Below are 9,060 nucleotides of genomic sequence, written 5' to 3'. Positions count from 1 at the left end.
TAAAAGCTTGATTGGATCTTTCTGTTTTGAGATCTTTTCTCGTGCAATGCTTCACGAACCAAGATAGCAGTGTATGTGATGACAACTTTGTGACACAAAAGATGATACCAAGATGCGCACCAAGATGATATGGTATGTATGCTATGGGAAGTATGACCACTAATGTACACGAGTGACGTTGCCGGCAATACTCAAAGGCTTGTCTTGATGGGTAAGATATGCAAAATTAGGCTATGGTGGTTATCAATGTAACAGTAAGATTGTATAATGATGGTGTATCACGATACCAAGATGAGGTTACCGTTCTTTCTTACGGTATGGTGTCAAAATGGTGGAGTGGCTGTTGTCGATGACGAATCTGTGGCGAAGATGAGCGGCGGTGATGTTGATGTTGAACCATCCCTAAGTAGCCGAAACACATTAGGAAACGGAAACTGCAACTCAAATTGTCAAAGCAAAATGTGGCAAAAAATTGTGTCAGAGTGCGGAGATAGTAATCAATGGTGGTTGTGGAAAGCGAGTGTGGTGTTGGGTTGCATATGCAGAAGTGGAAGTGGAGAGGTGGTGGTGACCAAACTGAACTTTTCAGTTTCGTCAGGGAACGTCGGACGTCCAGTGGTGGAACGGTCGTCCGGACGTCGAACGTCCGGTGACTTGCGGACATCCGATGCATGGGCAGTTTCGGGCATGGGATGAACAGCTAGGGTTCGTGGTGGTGGAGGCAAAATCGGTCAAATCCGGCCAATTTTTTGGATGGAAAAGGTGGGGATGAAGGGGGAAAGGTAGATCCACTCGTGTCAAAGCAAATCTGTGGATCAAATCCAACAAAACTTCATCACACCAACAAATTACAAAAAAAAAATTGGGGCTATTTTTGGTGGGGAATTTCGAAATTGTGGAAGAACACAACAAAATTAGGCTAGAAAATGAAGAGGGGAGGCTCCGAAATCGTGATCAACGTGGCTCATGATACCAAGATGATGTAGGGTGGAAACCTATATGGCCGATCTTTCACGAAAGGAGTGGATCCTGCGATGAACACGAAGAACACGAGTGGAAACACGAGAGAATCACTCAAACCAAAAAGAACGATCACTGATGAGGACATGACTACCTTGGATACGACCAAAAAAATTGCATACATGTACATTTGTGAGGTGATTTCTAATGCAAACTATGCAATAATTTATTTATGTCATCCAGGACAAAAATACTACACAAACTTTTGTGCCATGTCTAATTGCAGGTGTATGGGACATTTGTACAATCCACATATGAAGATAAGGGAAAAAGAGAAGTTTAGGTGATAGAGGCGGAGGTGTCCCGTCTTTCGATGAGATGGTGGATTTCGCTTTGGTGGAAGTCGACTTTGACGACCCGACTACGAACGTGCGAGGACGTCGCGCCTTAGCAATCGCTAAACCAACTCCGAGAGGTTATTGACCACGTCGGAGCACGATCAACCTGACCACGAGGGTCTGTTTCCTGCGAGCAAACGAAGAACAAGCAAGAAACTAAGATTGCAATCTGGATATTCCGAATATAAGATGAAAGCTTTATTGATCAAGGTGGGGTTCTGTGACGCCTTTGTCTGGTTGTTGAACACAAACGAAGTACGCGAAGTTGCAGCTATGGCGAACTTTTAATCTAAACAAAACCCAAAGTCTAAACGATGCCCTAAGGGCTGTATATATGGAGGAAGAGGGGGGGAATTTCGTGGCCCTTGGTGGAGGGGTCCGAAATCAACCCTATCTCTTGTTTCCCCACACATACGGACTCTAAAAATAGCCTATACTTATGTATTTCGAAATTACATGGGCCTGGCCCAATAATAAGGTGACGCAGCACCTAAAATAGCCTCGGGACGAAATTTATGAAGTGGCATCTTGTATATTTCGTCCAAGGCTTCATGCACCCATTATGGTGGCTTCAAAGTCCTGAAATCATCACTTGTAACTCCGTTCTTGTTCCCCTTGCGCATGCCATCATCTCCATGCTTGTTCTTGCTCCAATGTTCATCCTTCTCCAAGCTAGGCCCTTCATTTGTAAGCAAAACAAATGTATCCAATTTAGGCAGCATCATATTCTCATGAACATTAGAATCATTACCAAGAAAAGAAAGTACCTGGTAATTTAGTTGGCGTGCACGAGCTCTAATAATTGGTCCAGTATGTATAGCAGCAGGGGCTGTGGGTGTAACAATTGTATTGATGTCCTCATCATCCTCCCCTTCTTGAAATGAAGTCGTCCTCGACGGAAGTTCATCTTCCTCACCCAAATAAGGCTTCAAATCTGCAATGTTAAAAGTGGGACTAACCCCAAAATCTGCAGGCAGCTCAAGTTTATATGCATTATCATTTATTTTCTCTAACACCTTAAAGGGACCATCAGCACGTGGCATTAGCTTTGATTTGCGCAAATCAGGAAATCTATCCTTACGCAAATGTAACCAAACAAGATCTCCAGGTGCAAACACAACATGTTTTCTACCCTTATCTCCAGCAAGTTTATATTTAGCATTCATACGCTCAATGTTTTCCTTAGTTAACTCATGCATTTTTAAAATTAATTCAGCACGTTGTTTAGCATCAAAATTAACCTTCTCCGAAGATGGAAGAGGCAACAAATCAATAGGTGCACGAGGTAGGAAACCATACACAACTTCAAAAGGGCACATCTTAGTAGTAGAATGCAATGAACGATTATAAGCAAATTCAATATGAGGCAAGCATTCCTCCCACATTTTCTTATTATTCTTCAAAACAGCCCTAAGCATAGTAGACAACGTTCTATTGACTACTTCAGTTTGTCCATCAGTTTGGGGGTGACAAGAAGTACTAAAAAGCAGTTTAGTCCCCAACTTAGCCCATAAACATCTCCAAAAGTGGCTAAGAAATTTAGTATCACGATCTGAAACAATAGTATTTGGCACACCATGCAAGCGAATAATTTCACGAAAGAACAAATCAGCAACATTAACAGCATCATCGCTTTTATGACATGGTATAAAGTGTGCCATTTTCGAGAATCTATCCACGACAACAAATATGCTATCCCTCCCCTTCTTTGTTCAAGGTAAACCTAAAACAAAGTCCATAGATATATCCTCCCAAGGAACACTAGGTACAGGCAAAGGCATATATAAACCATGAGGATTGAGTCGTGACTTAGCTTTTTGACATGTAGTGCATCGAGCAATAAAACGCTCAACATCCCGTCTCATCTTTGGCCAAAATAAATGTGTAGCAAGTACGTCCTCCGTCTTCTTCACGCCAAAATGTCCCATTAATCCTCCTCCATGCGCTTCCTGCAACAACAAAAGACGAACGGAGCTAGCTGGAATGCATAGCTTGTTAGCACGAAACACAAATCCATCGTTAACGACAAACTTGTTCCACATTCTTCCTTCTTTACAATTCTGCATTACATCTTTAAAATCAGCATCATGCACATATTGATCTTTGATGGTCTCCAAACCAAATATTTTGAAGTCAAGTTGTGAAATCATAGTATAGCGACGAGACAATGCATCAGCAATAACATTTTCTTTTCCCTTCTTGTGTTTAATGACATAAGGGAAAGTCTCAATGAATTCAACCCATTTAGCATGTCTACGATTCAGTTTAGCTTGACTTTTAATATGTTTCAAAGATTCATGATCAGAATGTATAACAAATTCTTTGGGCCATAAATAATGTTGCCATGTTTCTAAAGTCCGAACAAGAGCATATAATTCTTTATCATAAGTAGAATAATTCAGACTAGGCCCACTCAATTTTTCAGAAAAGTATGCAACAGGTTTGCCATCTTGTAATAACACACCTCCTAATCCAATTCCACTAGCATCACATTCAAGCTCAAAAGTCTTATTAAAATCAGGAAGTTGGAGTAAAGGAGCATGTGTCAACTTATCTTTCAATACTGTGAAGGCTTCTTCCTGTGCAGTACCCCAAAGAAAAGGCACATCTTTCTTTGTAAGCTCATTGAGAGGTGCAGCAATGGTGCTGAAATCTCTCACAAAACGCCTATAGAATCCAGCGAGGCCAAGAAAACTCCTCACTTGTGTGACCGTTTTGGGCTGCGGCCAACTCTCAATAGCTTCAATCTTGGCTTTATCAACTTCAATTCCCTGTGGAGTAACAACATAGCCAAGAAAAGATACTCGGTCGGTGCAAAAGGTGCACTTCCCAAGGTTACCAAACAAACGTGCATCACGTAGAGCAATAAAAACAGCACGTAAATGTTCCAAATGTTCTTCCAAAGATCTGCTATAAATCAATATGTCATCAAAGTAAACTACCACAAATCGTCCAATGAAAGCACGTAAAACTTCGTTCATTAATCTCATGAAAGTACTAGGTGCATTAGTTAATCCAAAAGGCATGACTAACCACTCATATAATCCAAACTTAGTTTTAAATGTTGTTTTCCATTCATCTCCCAATTTCATACGAATTTGATGGTAGCCACTACGCAAATCAACTTTGGAGAATATTGTAGAGCCACTCAATTCATCAAGCATATCATCTAGCCTAGGAATAGGATGACGATAACGAATAGTAATATTATTAATGCCTCTACAATCAACACACATACGTGATGTACCATCCTTTTTCGGCACTAGAATAATAGGAACAGCACAAGGACTAAGGGATTCGCGTATATAACCTTTGTCGAGAAGCTCTTGTACTTGACGCATAATCTCCTTCGTCTCCTCTGGATTGGTATGGTATGGTGCACGGTTTGGCAGTGAAGCACCGGGAATTAAGTCAATCTGATGCTCAATCCCTCGAATAGGCGGTAATCCCGGTGGCACGTCTTGTGGAAAAACGTCAGCGAACTCCTGCAAAATGTTAGTGACAGCAGGAGGCAAAGAGTGATAGAGGCAAAGGTGTCCCGTCTTTCGATGAGATGGTGGATTTCGCTTTGGTGGAAGTCGACTTTGACGATCCGACTACGAACGTGCGAGGACGTCGCGCCTTAGCAATCGCTAAACCAACTCCGAGAGGTTATTGACCACGCCGGAGCACGATCAACCTGACCACGAGGGTCTGTTTCCTGCGAGCAAACGAAGAACAACCAAGAAACTAAGATTGCAATCTGGATATTGCGAATATAAGATGAAAGCTTTATTGATCAAGGTGGGGTTCTGTGACGCCTTTGTCTGGTCGTTGAACACAAACGAAGTACGCGAAGTTGCAGCTATGGCGAACTTTTAATCTAAACAAAACCCAAAGTCTAAACGATGCCCTAAGGGCTGTATATATGGAGGAAGAGGGGGGAATTTCGTGGCCCTTGGTGGAGGGGTCCGAAATCAACCCTATCTCTTGTTTCCCCACACATACGGACTCTAAAAATAGCCTATACTTATGTATTTCGAAATTACATGGGCCTGGCCCAATAATAAGGTGACGCAGCACCTAAAATAGCCTCGGGACGAAATTTATGAAGTGGCATCTTGTATATTTCGTCCAAGGCTTCATGCACCCATTATGGTGGCTTCAAAGTCCTGAAATCATCACTTGTAACTCCGTTCTTGTTCCCCTTGCGCATGCCATCATCTCGATGCATGTTCTTGCTCCAATGTTCATCCTTCTCCAAGCTAGGCCCTTCATTTGTAAGCAAAACAAATGTATCCAATTTAGGCAGCATCATATTCTCATGAACATTAGAATCATTACCAGGAAACGAAAGTACCTGGTAATTTAGTTGGCGTGCACGAGCTCTAGTAATTGGTCCAGTATGTATAGCAGCAGGGGCTGTGGGTGTAACAATTGTATTGATGTCCTCATCATCCTCCCCTTCTTGAAATGAAGTCGTCCTCGACGGAAGTTCATCTTCCTCACCCAAATAAGGCTTCAAATCTGCAATGTTAAAAGTGGGACTAACCCCAAAATCTGCAGGCAGCTCAAGTTTATATGCATTATCATTTATTTTCTCTAACACCTTAAAGGGACCATCAGCACGTGGCATTAACTTTGATTTGCGCAAATCAGGAAATCTATCCTTACGCAAATGTAACCAAACAAGATATCCAGGTGCAAACACAACATGTTTTCTACCCTTATCTCCAGCAAGTTTATATTTAGCATTCATGCGCTCAATGTTTTCCTTAGTTAACTCATGCATTTTTAAAATCAATTCAGCACGTTGTTTAGCATCAAAATTAACCTTCTCCGAAGATGGAAGAGGCAACAAATCAATAGGTGCATGAGGTAGGAAACCATACACAACTTCAAAAGGGCACATCTTAGTAGTAGAATGCAATGAACGATTATAAGCAAATTCAATATGAGGCAAGCATTCCTCCCACATTTTCTTATTATTCTTCAAAACAGCCCTAAGCATAGTAGACAACGTTCTATTGACTACTTCAGTTTGTCCATCAGTTTGGGGGTGACAAGTAGTACTAAAAAGCAGTTTAGTCCCCAACTTAGCCCATAAACATCTCCAAAAGTGGCTAAGAAATTTAGTATCACGATCTGAAACAATAGTATTTGGCACGCCATGCAAGCGAATAATTTCACGAAAGAACAAATCAGCAACATTAACAGCATCATCGCTTTTATGACATGGTATAAAGTGTGCCATTTTCGAGAATCTATCCACGACAACAAATATGCTATCCCTCCCCTTCTTTGTTCGAGGTAAACCTAAAACAAAGTCCATAGATATATCCTCCCAAGGAACACTAGGTACAGGCAAAGGCATATATAAACCATGAGGATTGAGTCGTGACTTAGCTTTTTGACATGTAGTGCATCGAGCAATAAAACGCTCAACATCCCGTCTCATCTTTGGCCAAAAGAAATGTGTAGCAAGTATGTCCTCCGTCTTCTTCACGCCAAAATGTCCCATTAATCCTCCTCCATGCGCTTCCTGCAACAACAAAAGACGAACGGAGCTAGCTGGAATGCATAGCTTGTTAGCACGAAACACAAATCCATCGTTAACGACAAACTTGTTCCACATTCTTCCTTCTTTACAATTCTGCATTACATCTTTAAAATCAGCATCATGCACATATTGATCTTTGATGGTCTCCAAACCAAATATTTTGAAGTCAAGTTGTGAAAGCATAGTATAGCGACGAGACAATGCATCAGCAATAACATTTTCTTTTCCCTTCTTGTGTTTAATGACATAAGGGAAAGTCTCAATGAATTCAACCCATTTAGCATGTCTACGATTCAGTTTAGCTTGACTTTTAATATGTTTCAAAGATTCATGATCAGAATGTATAACAAATTCTTTGGGCCATAAATAATGTTGCCATGTTTCTAAAGTCCGAACAAGAGCATATAATTCTTTATCATAAGTAGAATAATTCAGACTAGGCCCACTCAATTTTTCATAAAAGTATGCAACAGGTTTGCCATCTTGTAATAACACACCTCCTAATCCAATTCCACTAGCATCACATTCAAGCTCCAAAGTCTTATTAAAATCAGGAAGTTGGAGTAAAGGAGCATGTGTCAACTTATCTTTCAATACCGTGAAGGCTTCTTCCTGTGCGGTACCCCAAAGAAAAGGCACATCTTTCTTTGTAAGCTCATTGAGAGGTGCAGCAATGGTGCTGAAATCTCTCACAAAACACCTATAGAATCCAGCGAGGCCAAGAAAACTCCTCACTTGTGTGACCGTTTTGGGTTGCGGCCAACTCTCAATAGCTTCAATCTTGGCTTTATCAACTTCAATTCCCTGTGGAGTAACAACATAGCCAAGAAAAGATACTCGGTCGGTGCAAAAGGTGCACTTCCCAAGGTTACCAAACAAACATGCATCACGTAGAGCAATAAAAACAGCACGTAAATGTTCCAAATGTTCTTCCAAAGATCTGCTATAAATCAATATGTCATCAAAGTAAACTACCACAAATCGTCCAATGAAAGCACGTAAAACTTCGTTCATTAATCTCATGAAAGTACTAGGTGCATTAGTTAACCCAAAAGGCATGACTAACCACTCATATAATCCAAACTTAGTTTTGAATGTTGTTTTCCATTCATCTCCCAATTTCATACGAATTTGATTGTATCCACTACGCAAATCAACTTTGGAGAATATTGTAGAGCCACTCAATTCATCAAGCATATCATCTAGCCTAGGAATAGGATGACGATAACGAATAGTAATATTATTAATGCCTCTACAATCAACACACATACGTGATGTACCATCCTTTTTCGGCACTAGAATAATAGGAACAGCACAAGGACTAAGGGATTCGCGTATATAACCTTTGTCGAGAAGCTCTTGTACTTGACGCATAATCTCCTTCGTCTCCTCTGGATTGGTACGGTATGGTGCACGGTTTGGCAGTGAAGCACCGGGAATTAAGTCAATCTGATGCTCAATCCCTCGAATAGGCGGTAATCCCGGTGGCACGTCTTGTGGAAAGACGTCAGCGAACTCCTGCAAAATGTTAGTGGCAGCAGGAGGCAAAGAGGAAGGCACGTCCTCGAATGAAAATAATGCCTCTTTGCACACAAAAGCATAGCAAACAGATTTGCTAAAATCTAGCTCATCAATATCAGATTTGGTGGCAAATAAACATGCACTTTTCAATTTAATTTCAGAAGCAACACTAGATGGTGTATTATTAGGCTTCATTTGTTGCTCAAATTCTTTTGCCACAATCTGATTTTCACTCTTATTCGTCTCCTGTTTTGCTTTATTAGCTCTATTAATATCATCTTTCAAAATGGAATCAGGAGTCATAGGAAGCAAAGTAATATTTTTATCCTTATGAACAAGAGTATAGTGATTGTTTCTACCATGGTGTACAGAATTTTTATCAAATTGCCAAGGTCTACCAAGTAATAAGGAACATGCTTGCATAGGTACCACATCACAATCAACATAATCAGCATATGTAGAGATACTAAAATGCACACGAACAGTACGTGTTACCTTAACCTTGCCGCTGTTGTTGAACCATTGGATGTAGTAAGGATGTGGATGTGGTCTTGTGGTGAGAGAAAGCTTCTCCACCATCTCCATGCTAGCCAAGTTGTTGCAGCTCCCTCCGTCTATTATGACGCGCACAGAACGTTCCTT

Source organism: Triticum aestivum, chromosome 7A, assembly GCF_018294505.1.
Source record: "Triticum aestivum cultivar Chinese Spring chromosome 7A, IWGSC CS RefSeq v2.1, whole genome shotgun sequence".
In the NCBI taxonomy this organism is placed as follows: Eukaryota; Viridiplantae; Streptophyta; class Magnoliopsida; order Poales; family Poaceae; genus Triticum; species Triticum aestivum.
This window is presented reverse-complemented; position numbering follows the sequence as displayed.